The 14926-nt window shown below is 43.9% G+C and overlaps 1 long non-coding RNA gene across 1 annotated transcript; it reads left to right on the forward strand.

Moving 5' to 3' along the window:
- The first annotated feature begins 7956 nt into the window (after window positions 1-7956).
- On the forward strand, window positions 7957-12116 carry LOC139083977 (uncharacterized). The gene is made up of 4 exons (XR_011541197.1): window positions 7957-8134; window positions 8995-9053; window positions 10043-10121; window positions 10774-12116. It is a non-coding gene; the product is annotated as an uncharacterized lncRNA (long non-coding RNA).
- The last annotated feature ends 2810 nt before the right edge of the window (window positions 12117-14926 follow it).

Here is a 14926-nt window from a genome sequence, read left to right on the forward strand (position 1 = left end):
GACTGGCCCTGAGCTAACATCCATGCCCATCTTCCTCTACTTTATATGTGGGATGCCTGCCACAGCATGGCTTGCCAAGTGGTACCACGTCCGAAACCCGGGATCCGAACTGGTGAACACCAGGCCGCCGAAGCAAAATGTGCGAACTTAACTGCTGCGCCACTAGGCAGGCCCCGACAACTGAAAATATACAACTATATACTGTGGGGCTTTAGGGAGAAAAAGGAAAAACAAAATCTTTAAAAAAAGAAAAGAAGTTGTTGACTTACCTCGTATCTACCTCCTCACTTCCCATTCACTATTTTAAAAGATGTGTGGGAAGTGTATTTATTTAATGAATAAGCATTACACTGGATACTTTTATTTGTTGAGCATTGTTCTGTGGTCCCCACTCTCATGGAGTTAGATAAATGCCTAATTATGGCATTTACAGCTAGTGACAAGTGCTGCATAGAAAACAGAGGGATGTGGTGGGTTTCATGACTCATAAGGCCATTCAAGAAATCCATATTGAACACCCACAATGCACCAGGAACAGCTCTAGGCACTGAGAATGTGTCAGTGAAGAAAGCAGACAAAGGTTTCTGTCCACATGGAGTTTACGTTCTCGTGGGAGAATGTAGAAAATGAACAATGACAACAAAAGGTAAAAAATATGTATTAGATAGTGATACCTGATATAAAGAAAAATAAAGCAGAGAGAGTTAGGGAGTGGATGCAGGGGGATTGTAATTTTAAATACATTGGTCAGATAAGGCCCCACTGAGAAGGTGCATTGGAGTAAAGGCCTGAGGGAGGAGAAAGAGTTAACTGGGCAGATACCTGGAGGAAGCACATTCCAGGCAGAGAAAATAGCAGGAGCAAAGACCTCAGGGCAAGAGCCTGCCTGGCTGGTTAGAGCAACTGCAAGAAACTGCAAAGAACGATAAGGAGGCCAGTCCGCCTGGAGCTAGGTGAGCAAGGGGAATGAGCAAGGGTACCAAGCAAGGGTACGAGATGAACCCAGTGTCATCAGGTGGCCAGACTGTGTAGGGCAGAGGTTGACAAACTTTTTCTGTAGGGTGCCAGATAGTAAATATTTTCAAGCTTTGCAAGCCACATATGGTATCTGTTGCATATTGTTCCTCTTCTTTTTTATTTTTAAACAACCCTCTTAAAGTGTAAAAGCCTTGGGGCCGGCCCCATGGCCAAGTGGTTAAGTTCACTCGTTCCGATTTCGCTGGCCCGGGGTTTCACGGGTCGGATCCCGGGTGCAGACACGGCACCGCTCGTCAAGCCATGCTGAGGTGGGGTCTCACATAGCACAGCCAGAGGCACTTACAACTAGAATATACAACTATGTACTGGGGGACTTTGGAGAGAAGAAGAAGAAGAAGAAAAAGAAGATTGGCAACAGATGTTAGCTCAGGGCCAATCTTTAAAAAAAGAAAGAAAGAAAAAGTGTAAAAGTCTTCTTTCCTCTCGCAGTACAAGGATTAGGCCCACGGCCTCAGTTGGCCACCTCCTGGGACCTTATAGGCCATTGTAAATATCTGGTTTTACTCTGAGTGAGAGGAGAAGCATTGGAGGATTCTGAGCAGAGGAGTGATATGATCTCTCCTACATTTCAAAAGATCCCTTGGTGGTTGTGTGGAGAATAGCCTGAAGCGACCGCTGAAGGAGGAAGCAGACACTGGAGTTTAGATTAGATAGTGTGGCAAAATAAACTACCCCCTGACTTAGAGGCTTAAACACCTAACGTTTACTGTTACTCATGGTTCCGTGGGTCAGGAATTCGGACAAGGCGCAGCAGAGCTAGCAATTTCTGCTGCGCCTGGAACGCCCCATGTGGCTTCTTCACTCACATGTGTTCACAAGCAGCTGGGGGCTGGCTGCCACAGCTACCCCGGGGTCATATGTCTAACAGCTTGGTTCTTATTGTTGGCTGGATTTCTCCGTTCACCTCCAGGTGGTCTCATAGCCTCTCCCTCTGTTGTGGCCTCTCCAGCAGAGTAGCCAGCCTTCTTATATGGCAGCTCAGGGCTTCCAAAAGTGCACAAATGGAAGCTGCCAGGCCTTGTAAAGGCTTAGGCTCATTGCTGGCAAGCGTCAATTCTGTCATGTTCTCTTCTTTAAAGTAGGGTTCAGGGCAGCCCAGATTTGAGGAGAGGGACCCCTTGAGGACATGAATACAGAAGCTTATAGTTCCCTACGGGCACCAGAGTGACAGTCCGACACTACCGAATTGAAAGCTATTTCAATAATTGAGGCGGTGGTTTGGGCACAGGTGTTAGCAATGGAAATGGTGAGAATTCACTGGTTTCTGGATATGTGTTCAAGGTAGAGTTGAGAGGATTTGCTGATGGCATTGTATGCGGGGGTGGGACAGAGAAGAGTCAAGGGTAACTCTGAGGTTTTCAGCTGAGCACCTGGAAGAATGCCATTTACCGAGAAGCGGAAGACAGAGGGAGGAGCAGGTTTAGGGGGACTATCTGGAGTTCCGGTTTGGAATTTTAAGTTTGAGATTTCTATTGGACGTACAAGTGGAGATGTCAAGGGACAGTTGACTATGCAGGTTTGGAGAGGTCTGGTGTGGATATAGAATTTGCAAGTTGTCAGTGTGTAGGTGATATTTAAAGCCATGAGACAGGATGATATCACAAATGCAGCCTGAAAGCAAGAAAGGGAGATTCCCAGGTGCCAGAAACCAAAAAGGACCCCAAAGCAAGTATGGTGAGCAGAATCTGAAGCTGGGACAGGATGGGATTTTAATGTTGATATGGCAACAGGAGACGAGGCTTTTGCCTTGATGAGACTTGGAGCTGGAATGAAGGCCCCATCATAAAGCATGAAAGAGCCCACCAGAAGTCTAGCAGAGTGAATGAACATTGGTACTCCATGGAGAAATTCCAGAACAGGACAAGGAGTGTTCCTAAAACATTTCAGAGAAAAAGAACAGTTTTCTACAAAGGCTCAAAGATCAGGACGCATCTGAATTCTCAGCTTTCTCACGGAAAGCTAGGAGGCAATGGAAAAATGCCTTCAAAATACAGAGGAAAAAATAATTTTCAACTTAGAATTCCAACCCTACCAAGTTATCAAGTGAGGGTAGAAAAAAATATTTTCAGACATGCAAAGTTTCAAAAAAATGTTACTTCCAGTGCACTCTTAGGACACAAGAGGAGAATTTGTTTCACTAAAACAAGGGGATACACCAGGAGAGAGGAAGAATAGGAACCAGGAGACGGCGTCTTCATCACAAGATAGCGGCGGAGGAAATCCCCAGAATGATGGTGAATCGAGGATTCCAGATGACGATGATGCCGCAGGCTTAGAGGGACCAGTTCGTACTGGAGCGAGTCGGAGGAAGGCTGCAGAGCGGACTTCTTCAAGGAGATGGACTCAACAGTTACCTGATGAGAGCAAATACACTTGAGAGAATATTTACACAGCTGGTGGAAAGTTTGAAGATACATTAAGATAAGTACATAGAAAACTAAGCAAATAAAAATCCAGGGACCCGCCCGGTGGCACAGCAGTTAACTGTGCATGTTCTGCTTTGGCGGCCCAGGGTTCCCGGTTTGGATCCTGGGTGTGGACACGGCACTGTTTGGCAAGCCATGCTGTGGCAGGTGTCCCACATATAAAGTAGAGGAAGATGGGCACGGATGTTAGCTCAGGGCCAGTCTTCCTCAGCAAAAAGAGGAGGATTGGCAGCAGTTAGCTCAGGGCTAATGTTCCTCAAAAAAAGAAACCAAAAAACTAGACCCTTTTTTAAGGGAAAACAAAACTAAAAATAAAAGTTGCCAATTGATTGTAATACACGTCATGATTTCAGAGATATTAGTGTGAACAAACATACATGTTAGAATAAAAATCCAGTAGTTCATTTAGTAAGGGCCTGTGCAGGGCAGGAATTTCTTACTTTTTACATGTGGAAATCCGCCCCCCCCGCCACATACTCTCTGGAATAATAATTTGGCTGAGTATAAATTTCTTTCAGTCCTGAGGATTTTCTTCAATTCTAGAAAAAAACTCAGTAATTTTCTCTTAAAATATTGCTTTTTCTACCATTGCTTTCAATTCTCTTTCTCTAGAACTCCTATTTTAAACATTTGAAATATTTAACCCTTTTTATCTGTTCTCCATATTTTTAACTGCTGTTTCTTTTTATCTTGTGCTGTATTTTGAATGAGTTCCTCAGCTTTCTCTTCCAATTCCCTAATCTGCTCTTTGACTGTATTCAATCTAGAGTTTCTCTCATTTATGGCCTTTTAGATTTCAACTAGGATGTTTTTCCTTTCAAAGATTTCCAATTGGTTATCATTCACATTATTTCATTTTAGCTTAAAAATTTCCTTTTGAAATGGAAGGTGTGCACTCATCTCTGAACATTTCAACAAACTATTTTAAAGTCTTTTTATACACTTTTATGAATTTCCAGAAGAAATTTGACAAAATTTCTGATCTGATTGTTAATTTCAAAGACTATGTTTCTCACCAGTAGGTTCTTTCATATATTTTGGAATTATGGTTCAAAAGCTCTTTTTGAGTGAGAAAGTATTTATTTTTGTTTGATTTCTTTCTCTTTCTTACTTTCCCTTCACCTCTTCCCGGGATGCCTCCATCTGGCCCACTGGGCCTCAACCCAGAGCCAGGGCTTTGGATCATGATTCTCTACCCCTGGATATTCGGGATATGGTGGGTCTAGCCATGGGGCCAGCAGACAGCTTAACAATTCCTGGTAGCCAGGTGTTCTCTTTGTTTCTCACCTCCCTGGGCTCTAACGAAGCCAGAGTCTGCAGATTCACAGCTATTTTCTTCAGCTTTTCTTTAAACAAGCAGTGGGGCCCACGTCAGCCTCTGGTTTCAAAATGTGACCTTCAGCTCCCCACATTGTGGGGAGCGCTTTACCCTCACAGGAGCTGAACTCTCACCCAGCTGCCAGTGTCCAACTGCCAGACTTAGAGCCCATAAGCCTGAGACTTCAGCCCACTCATCTTACTGTGTTTCTATGCCATCTCTGGTTCATGGGGATATGCGAGTCTAGCTATGTCTTTTTTAAAAAAATCATTATCATATTTTAAATGTCATGGTATGTGTTTGAAGCCAAGGGGTTTTGGAGATACAAATTTACTTCCTTGTTGACTTCAGCCTCCTCACACCTGCTTTCTCTCCCTCACCCCTCTACTGAAACCACTTAGTCAAATTCACGGGTGAGCTCTAGGTTGCCCAATCTAATGGACGTCTCTCTGTCCTAATCGTACTTGACCACCTAGTAGCTTTTGACATAAAGGACTGCCTAGTTCTTCTTCTTTTTTTTTTTTGAGATATAGTTGACATAAAACATTGTGTTAGTTTTAGGTATACAACATAATGAGTTGTTCTATGTATATATTGCAAAGTGATTAGCACAATAGCTTTCCTTAACATCCATCACCACCCATATTTACAATGTTTTTTCCTGTGATAAGAACTTTTAAGATCTACTCTCTTAGCAGCTTTCAAATATACAATACAGTATTGTTAACTATAGTCACCATGCTATGATACATTACATGCCCAGGACTTATTTATCTTATAACCGGAAGTTTGTACCTTTGGACCCTTCACCCACTTCACCCATCCGCTACCCCCTCCCACCTCTGACAACCACCAATCTGTTCTCTGTATCTATGAGTTTGGTTTTTCTTTTTAGATCCCACATATAGGGGATATCATACAGTATTTATACAGTATTTGTCTTTCTCTGTCTGATTTATGTCACTTAGCATAATTTCCTCAAGGTCCATCCAAGTTGTCGCAAATGGCAGTTTTCCCCTTTTTTTATGGCTGAATAATTTTCCATGGTATATCACATTTTCTTTGTCCAGTCCTCCATCGATGGACTCTTGGGTTGTTTCCACATCTTGGCTATTGTAAATAATACTCCATTACTGCCCAGTTCTTTTCTTTGCTTGGTTACCAGCACTGTCCTGATTCTCATTCTCATTGCCCTTTGCAGCTCAATAGATCAGCAATTGTAAGATATTCCTTTGTCTTCTGGCATTTATTGTAGCCAACAAGTAGCTTGCTATAGTTTGTCAGTCTTTTGTAGGTAGTCCGTATTTTTCCATAGGTTGCTTTTAAGATTTTTGTTTCTTTTCTTTTATTTTTTTTAAGATTTTATTTTTTTCCTTTTTCTCCCCAAAGTCCCCCCGTACATAGTTGTATATTCTTCGTTGTGGTTCCTTGTGGTTGTGGCATGTGGAACGCTGCCTCAGCTTGGTTTGATGAGCAGTGCCATGTCTGTGCCCAGGATTCGAACCAATGAAACACTGGGCCGCCTGCAGCGGAGCACGCGAACTTAACCACTCGGCCACAGGGCCAGCCCCAGATTTTTGTTTCTTATAATTGATGTTCTCCAATTTTATCACGCTGTCTAGGTATAAACTTATTTATTTTTTGGTGAGGAAGATCAGCCCTGAGCTAACATCTGATGCCAATCTTCCTCTTTTTGCTTGAGGAAGATGGTCCTGGAGCTAACATCTGTGCCAATCTTCCTTTACTTTGTATATGAGGAGCCGCCACAGCATGGCTTGATGAGCGGTGCTAGGTCCCTGCCCAGGATCCGAACCCGTGAACCCTGGGCTGCTGAAGCAGAGTGTGTGAACTTAACCACTATGCCACTGGGCCAGCTCTGAATTTACTTGTATTTTGCTCCATATCTTGTGGCTTGCACCTGGTGGATAATGTGAATTCAGGTCCCACACTGGTGCAGAAACAGACTTGGAGTTCCAATTTATCTAAATGATTCTCTTTCTCCCTGTGGCCCATGCCAATGGCAAGTTTTCCTGCTTCTTCCCCAGGCTGGTAAACAGTTTTTCTATCCTCCTGTGGGGAGCAGATAGGACCTTTGTTCCAACTTCAGGTCTTGTCAGGGCTCAAGGACTCCTTCTGTTGCTATATCAACATTAAAATCCCATCCTAATCTCTATTCTCTATCCTGTTTTAGCTTCAGATTCTACTCACCATGCTAGCTTTGGCTTCCCTTTTGATTTCTGACACCTGGAAATTTCCCTTTCTTGCTTTCAATCTCAGATATGTCTTATGAAAAAGTTATCCAGCATTTCTATCTTTTTGTGTGAGAGGTGAGTCCTGCTTCCATTCCATCAGCTTGTCCTGGTTTCAGATACTATTTTAGAACTCAAAGCCAAGAATTGGACACTTTCTCCTCGCTAGGTTCTTTTGAGTCCTCTGTCCTGGGTCAATAAACCTATCCCCAAGATCTAGGACAACTAAGCTAGCCAAAATTGAGTTTTGGTCACTTGAAACCAATCTTTAATACAGTGAGGTTTGGGAATTTCTGAGCTTCAAGATAAATTTCCAGTTCCCCAAATATTCTGATCCTAAATATGTTGCTAACTATTTCCTGTTCTTCTGTTATGCACCCAATGCTTTTGAGAACGAAAATACTTACTATTGTCCATGTCCCCCTGAGTTTCTCAGATCCGTGAACTTGCATATGCTGCTCCCTTTTGCCCATAATACTTTCGCCATCACTGCAAGCCAAATCCAACCTGTCTTCCAAAGTCCAGCTCCCCTCAGGCTCCTTTGCAGCCTGGCTACTCTCCCAGCCTAATGGTACCTGTGCTTCCCCTGGATTTCTGCCACTGCGGTGCGAAGGACTGAACCTGCAAATTGCTGTCAGGACGTGTGGGCTCAGGACCTGGCTCTGCCACTCCTGAACTGTCTCCTTTGACCTATCCAAGCTTTAATTTTTCTTATATAAAACAGAGATGGAAATACCTCATAGAGTTCAAGCCTTTTTCATGACTCTTTTAGTTTTGAGTGACAGAAAAACTAACAAAAGTTGGCCTCGAACAAAAGGGAATTTATTGACTTATATAGATGAAAAGGCTAGGGGCAGAGATAGCTTCAGGTGTGGGTGACGTCAAAACTAAGATGATATCATAAGGACTCTGTCTCTTCTCTCAGTTCTGCCTTTTGCTCTGTCACCTTCGGGCTCAGGTTCAAAGAGCGGCAAGATGGCCGGCAGCAAACCCAGAATGTACAGTCTCTCTGCTTCAACTCCAGCAGACATGCTTGATGACCTCTTTCTCAGAAGTCCCAATCACAGAGAAGAGAGAGAGAAAATAGGCCAAAATATTAATAGGTACGTCTGGATAAAGAGTTGTTTACCATCCGTGCAACTTTCCCACAAGTTTATTTTCAAATAAATACATTTTAAGAATGGAAAAGAAAAAAAAAAAGGCCCAACTAAATTCCTGTTGCTCTCATTGGGTCATGTTCCTGTCCCTGAGGTGGTCACTATGGCCAGGAGAATTTGATGCTTGGATTGGCTGGAGCCCAGGAGACTTGTCCTACCTTAGACCCTGGGGTGGAGCCCTGACTGCAGCGTGTGGGATGCGAACTGAGAGGATGCTGGGCAAGAAAAACTGCAGATGTCCACCCCAAGTGTGCTGAGGACCAAATGAAAAAATATAAGGAAACTGACTTCAGAAAGTCCTGTTCGACTATAAATGATGATGACTGTTCGGTTATGTTTCTCTCGTGACACGTAGCACTTTCTTCCTTCTCTCTACAGTCGTCTGGTTCATGCTTTATCTCCCCTACCACGCCCCGAGCAGCTAGAGATTAGGGACTTTGCTCTAGTCGTCTCTGGAGCGCTCCACCACTTCTTACTGAGCACCTAGATAATAGGACATATCCAATAAATGATTGTGGAATAAGGGAATGAACCTAAAATCCAAAGCGTTCCCAGAATTCTGTGAATCCCTGGGCCAAACTCTCAGAAGACTGCGGAGAACTTTAACCTTTCCCTGGGGTCACAGATAAGTCGGCTCTGGCGTTTTTCATGGTGGAGGGCGGGGCAAGATCATTTCAGGAAGAGGTGCCCTTGCATTGATTTATTGACCTGGCCAGGCGAAGACCAGACAGAGAAAAGAAAAGTCCTTCTGATCCATTTGTTTATTCACCATCTGCTTTGTTTTTCTCTCCCTGTCCTTGTTACAGAGAAGGGGGCTTCAGGAAGGCACAGACTGAATGAAAGAACCTCCCAAAGGCACTGACAGGTGTGGGGTTCCCTCTTGATCCTCGAGGCCTGAGCTTCCAGGAAGTTTTGAGTTTAATTGAAAGAACTGCATATGAATTCTAGTCGAAAAGCTGGAAGCTCGGCCCGGTGTCTGTTCTCCCCTCTCTCTGCGGTTGTGTTCATTTCCTCAGATTTCCTATCTGAACAGAGTCTGGAGCTGCTGGGACCAACTGGAGTTTGGGAAACCGAGCGCGTAAAAGAGGGAATACAGGACTCAGATCACCTCTTGAAATGGTCTGCAGGTAGCCCTGCTCCAGAGCTGTCCTGGAGCTGCTTTTTGGCTGATTTGCAACAGAGACACTCACTCTTCAGCCACAAGTGTTAAGTAGAAAAGGCTATGTGGCTTAAGATACCTGTAGTCCATCGGGCTGTGCAGACTCACTAGTTTTCAACCTGCCTTCTATTATGTTGTGGCAATGATGCTATTCCAGGAACCTCCGCCCCCAGCAGGGCAGAAACAACAGGGACACCTTTTCAGGGAAGGAAAGTTACATGATTACAGGTATTCTGAACAGGCACACAAGCGCTCTACTAAGTTGCACAGTCATTGTTGGAAACAGTGTTTCAGCTCCAGTACCTCAGACAATTGCTGGTGGGGGGAGGGAGGGCATAGGAATGAGAATGTCCAGGGGCATTGTTAGCAGATCAGGAGTCACCAAAGGAAAATCTGAGCTGGGCGGGTCAGCAGCTCCCAGCCTGGTGCTTGGCAGGCTCAGCAGCACAAGCTGACTGCTGCTGGGAAGAAACTCCCTGTTCACTATCTTCACTTCCTGGACTGCCCAAGTCAGTGCAGACTCATTTCTGGAAGGATATCCCTTGACTTCCAGGTTCTGACCTTGCCTCCCCTTCAGGTCTCTATCTCTTGCCTAGTTGGCATCTTATCTCTCTTCCCGACTCTGGCTTCCTCTTCGGGCCTCAGCATTGCTCTCACAACTTTTTTGGGTCATGCTGTCCTTGCGTTTCCTACAGGTAGCCACAGGCGCTCTGCCCAGGGACCTGCAGCAGCACGGTCTTATAGAAAGGGCCTGGACTCGGAAGCCACACAAAGGTGGGTTCTAATCCCAGCTCTGCCATTTAATAACAGGGTGAAGTTGAGCAAGTTATTCAACTCTCTGAGGCTCAGTTTCCTCATCTGTAAAATGGGCATAATTTATCCTATTGGGTTTCTATGAGGATTTGATAAGATAAAGGACCTAGGACAGTGAGCAGGTTGACCCTTTGTAAATGGCAGCTCTGCTTAAGAGTGAAGAGCAGGCTGGAGTAGACACATCACACAAACGCCACCCTCCCACCTCACAGTGATAGCATCTGACCAACAGCATCAGGCAAATGCTATCGGAAAAGTCCTGCAAAGATGGCGCCTCCACTTCCTCATTTGTAACCTGCTCTCATGTTTCACAATCTGTTTGTGAGGAAATTGTTCTTAATATCTAACCTCAGTTCCTCCTGCTACAATGTGTCATATCACACTCTTTTTAAATAACACACAAATAGACCCATGAAAATGAGCAGATTTTTCTATGAGTCACAGGCATTCATGGGCCTTAAGTTTACTCTTATCTTCAAGAAACCAGGGAGTATTTGTAGTGTGACCCCTGAGCTATGCTGGGACGCTCCAGAGAGCTGTGACAAGACTCTCTTGAGACTCGTCTCATTTGGAATAGTGGTCTCAGTGTCTTTCCCTCTCTTATTTTTTTCAGTTGCAAGTGAATGACTGATGCTAATTTATAAAGCCTGGGAACACAGCAAAGGAGTTCAGGAGAACTGATCACATTGGTGGCTAATCACTGATATGCAGCTTGGCCGTGGCAAGGATTGAAATGAAAATTGTGTGTCAGTCTTTGACATTGAAACGGATGACAGTAATCAGCCCCATGCAACAGATCATTTCATTCAACTACGCAGACGCATTTTGCAGCTAATCCTTCTTGCGAGACTATTACTATGAATCACACCTTTTTAGCTGTGTGGTCCAGAATCTAAGTGTCTCAGAAGGTCCTGTGAGAGGGAAAGGTTTGCGCTGCCTGGCGGCACAGGGCAGACATCTCGACTCTCACATATGCCCACTCTGTGGACTTGCTTTAAGCCTATGGGCCGAGATTGCAAACTGGCAGCCGGTGGACCGCACACAGCCTGTGGATGTGTTCTATTTGGCTCCACACTGTTTTGCTTTTATTTTATTTTTTGTTGAGGAATATTAACCCTGAGCTAACTGCTGCCAATCCTCCTCTTTTTGCTGAGGAAGACTGGCCCTCAGCTAACATTCATGCCCATCTTCTTCTACTTGACATGTGGGACGCCTACCACAGCATGGTTTGTCTAGCGGTGCCATGTCCGCACCTGGGATCCGAACCGGCGAACCCGGGCTGCCAAAGCGGAAGGTGCGTTCTTAACCGCTGCGCCACCGGGCGGCCCCTGCTTTTATTTTTTTTAAGTTGAATTGGTTGCCCTAATCTAAAGCTTCACATGACCCAAGTTTCTGGCTTGTCTTGAAAAAGGGAAGAGCTGGCAACACTGACCCTGCGGTAACATCATGTGGGGCTGAGCGGAGATGCTCGCTGGAGATGGGACCACCGTTTCCTACTGTCTCCCTCCCACTCAGTTCCATTCATGTATGGAAACTGCCTGGGCCCTGAAGGCGTTTGAGCTGGAGACTCTTGGCCTGTGAAGTCCCCTTTTGTCACTGGAAGAGAGCACAGCTGCTAGCGTTCTGTTCCTTTGGGCTCTCTAACCTCTCTTCCTCCACCAGCAATGATACCAGCAGGAATCAGTGTTTGTGATTCCTTCGGATATGTCTTCCCTGAGTTTATATTTAATGCCACAGTTGAAGACATGTGTCATGTGACCAGTAGGTTCTCATATGAGGATGAAGGGGAGGAATCTGTCTTTGAAATTTGCCTCTCTGCATCGTTTCTGGGTTCTTTGAAGTCCAGCGGCTTCTGTGTGTATAGAGGAACACTCTCTGCGACCTCCAGTATAACTGATGCTCAATTTCTCAAATTTATTTATCTAATAAAACTTAGAAAATTAAAATTTCTTAAACTACATTTTTACGTTTAGGTCCTGACTACAAATTATATTTCTTTTGGGTGAAAATAACAGAAAGCCCTGACTGAAAATGGCTTAACCGAGGAGGAAATATGTTATCGCACATAACATGAAGCCGTGAGGTGGGGTGGGCTGCGGGCGCGGTACCCCCGGCTCCAGCTCCACTGCGTTGTGGTGGTGTTGGTTCTGCCCTTCTCCGTGTATTGGCAGCAACTTTATGCTTGCAGCAATGTGGCTGCTGCAGTGACATTATCAGATCCAGACACAACAGTTCAGAGGAGGAAGTGGGACTCTTATTTCTCTTTTTGGGGACTGTAGAAACCTCTCCCAGAAGCCCCACAGTGAACTTTTACTCACATCTCATTGGCCAGAGTTGTGTCACATGTTCATTCCTCAACCAATCACTGGCAAGGAGAATGGGCCTGCTAGTTGGCTTTTACTAATTATCCCAGGGTGGAATGAGTGTTGGGGAGTCTGTCATATTGATCTCTACATAACTTAATTAAATTCCCTTAAACAAACGAAATTATAGTCATCAATCCAATAACACTGATTCCTTGAACATTTCTAACATCCTAACACCAAATAGCAGACAGAAACACAAAAATAAAATAATCACAAAGGCTATAACCACATTTAAATCTAATTTTAAAACATTAAAATCGTGAATTTCATTTCTTTTTCATTACCTCTATAATGAAATTACTCTAATAAGTAATATTTATTTTGATATTTTTTTGGATTTACAGTAATTGTACTAGACTATCTCCAACTGGTCCAGGTCGTAGGTTATTTATGTAGGTTGAGGTTATTTATAATTGATTCCCAACTGGAGCAGGGAATTTGGTGGCACCTTCTGCACCTGAGCTGGCACGGGTCAGGCTGCCCTCTTCTTTCACAGTAGCTTTATTGAGATAAAATTCATATACCATACCATTCACCATTTGAAGTACACAATTCAAAGGTTTTTAGTCTATTGACAGAGTTGTGCCACCATCACCACAATCAATTTTAGAACATTTTTGTCACTCCAATAGGAAATCCATTAGGAATCACTCTCCATTTCCCGCCCCCTCCAAGCCCTAGGCAACCACCAACCTACTTTCTGTCTCTATGAATTTGCCTACACTGGACATTTCATACAAATGGAATCACACACTATGTGGAACTGGGCCCTTTTTAATCATTAAACTTTACTTGCTCCATCAGTGGCACTTGTCATGCTTATATCTTTCAAAGGGGATTTCCTGAAATTACGTACTTTTAAAGTTTTGCTTAGTTAGTATTATATAGTTGGTTGTATTGCCTTTGCTATACATTGACCCAGTTGTTTGGAATGATTGGAAATATAAACACACCTTATATATTAGGCATCCACTCCCTTCCTTTCTTCCTCCTTCCACAGTGCGTATTGAACATCTTCTCCGTATCAGGTGTTGTGCCAGGCACTGGGAATCCAACCATGAACGTGCAGTTGGCCCTTCCCCTCATGGACTTAGAGCTGGGTGGAGGTCCTCCCCTTTCTGCTGATGACTTTGGGGGGCCATGCCATGTGGGTTCTGCTGAGTTACTATTCCAGAATGTTTATTGGGCCCCCAGAGAAGCTTCCTGCTCCTTCCCCATTTCCAATCTTTCCCCATCTCTCCCATCATCTAACCTTTGACATACTATCTTCAGGGGTATAATTGCCAACATTTCTGCAAACTTTTTCCGTACATGCTTAATTATCTTTTTTTTTTTTTTTTTTTGAGCAAGATTAGCCCTGAGCTAACGTCTGCTGTCATCCTCCTCTTTTTGCTGAGGAAGATTGGCCCTGAGCTAACATCCATGCCCATCTTCCTCTACTTTATATGTGGGATGCCTACCACAGCATGGCTTGCCAAGTGGTGCCAGGTCCACACCCGGGATTCCAACGGGCAAACCCCAGGCTGCTCAAGCAGAACGTGCGCACTTAACCGCTGCGCTACGGGGCTGGCCCCATGCTTAATTATCTTATTACCACAACTCATTAAACTTGTATCAGATTTGCTTTGTTATCAAGTTTCATTTGAATACAATGCTAAACTGTTCATTTCATATTTTTACCTAGAGTCTTCCAAAAAAAGATTAAAATTGAGGCAGAACACGGGCTATTATAAATATTATAAATAGCCAACGTATCGATGTTAACAGCTAACTGAAAATCCTTCTTACAGTTGAGCACTAAATTTATTTTGGACCAAAAAAAGAATGCAAACAAATTTGTGTCAATGAAGACACTTCTGAATGGGGACAGATGATTCAAATGAAGATTATAAAAGAGAAGAGGTTACCATCATAGATTTGGTGAAAGGTTAAAAATTAAGGAAGTATAGGGTATATCAAGGAAGTATATTTTTATTTTAGAACAAAAATAATTTAGAGTTGGATAAAAATGGAAAGTTTTAATGCAAAGTGATGGGCTTAAAAAGAAAAACATTGTCACCTGGAAACAACCCTTTGTTGTCGTTCGTGCGTAGTGTCGATTCCGACTGCTAGCGACCCTGAGCACAGCAGCGCTAAATCTTAAGCACTAGACCACCAGGCTGGCTGGAAACGATCTTACTCACTACCAAAGTGACTTGCATGCCCAACATCCAGATTTTGGATTCTACTATGAACCTTAAAAAGAAGCCAAGGCTTTTTGAAGCACGGCTAATTCCGTGTCTTCGAGCAGGGAAAAATTAGGAGCGGCCTGTAATGCCCAAGAAAAGGATGCTTCCCAAAATATTGAAAATGCTGCTGATTGGACAATGAAGTCAACATAACAGGGTTCTCACTGGCCAT

This window comes from Equus przewalskii, chromosome 6 (assembly GCF_037783145.1).
Source record: "Equus przewalskii isolate Varuska chromosome 6, EquPr2, whole genome shotgun sequence".
In the NCBI taxonomy this organism is placed as follows: Eukaryota; Metazoa; Chordata; class Mammalia; order Perissodactyla; family Equidae; genus Equus; species Equus przewalskii.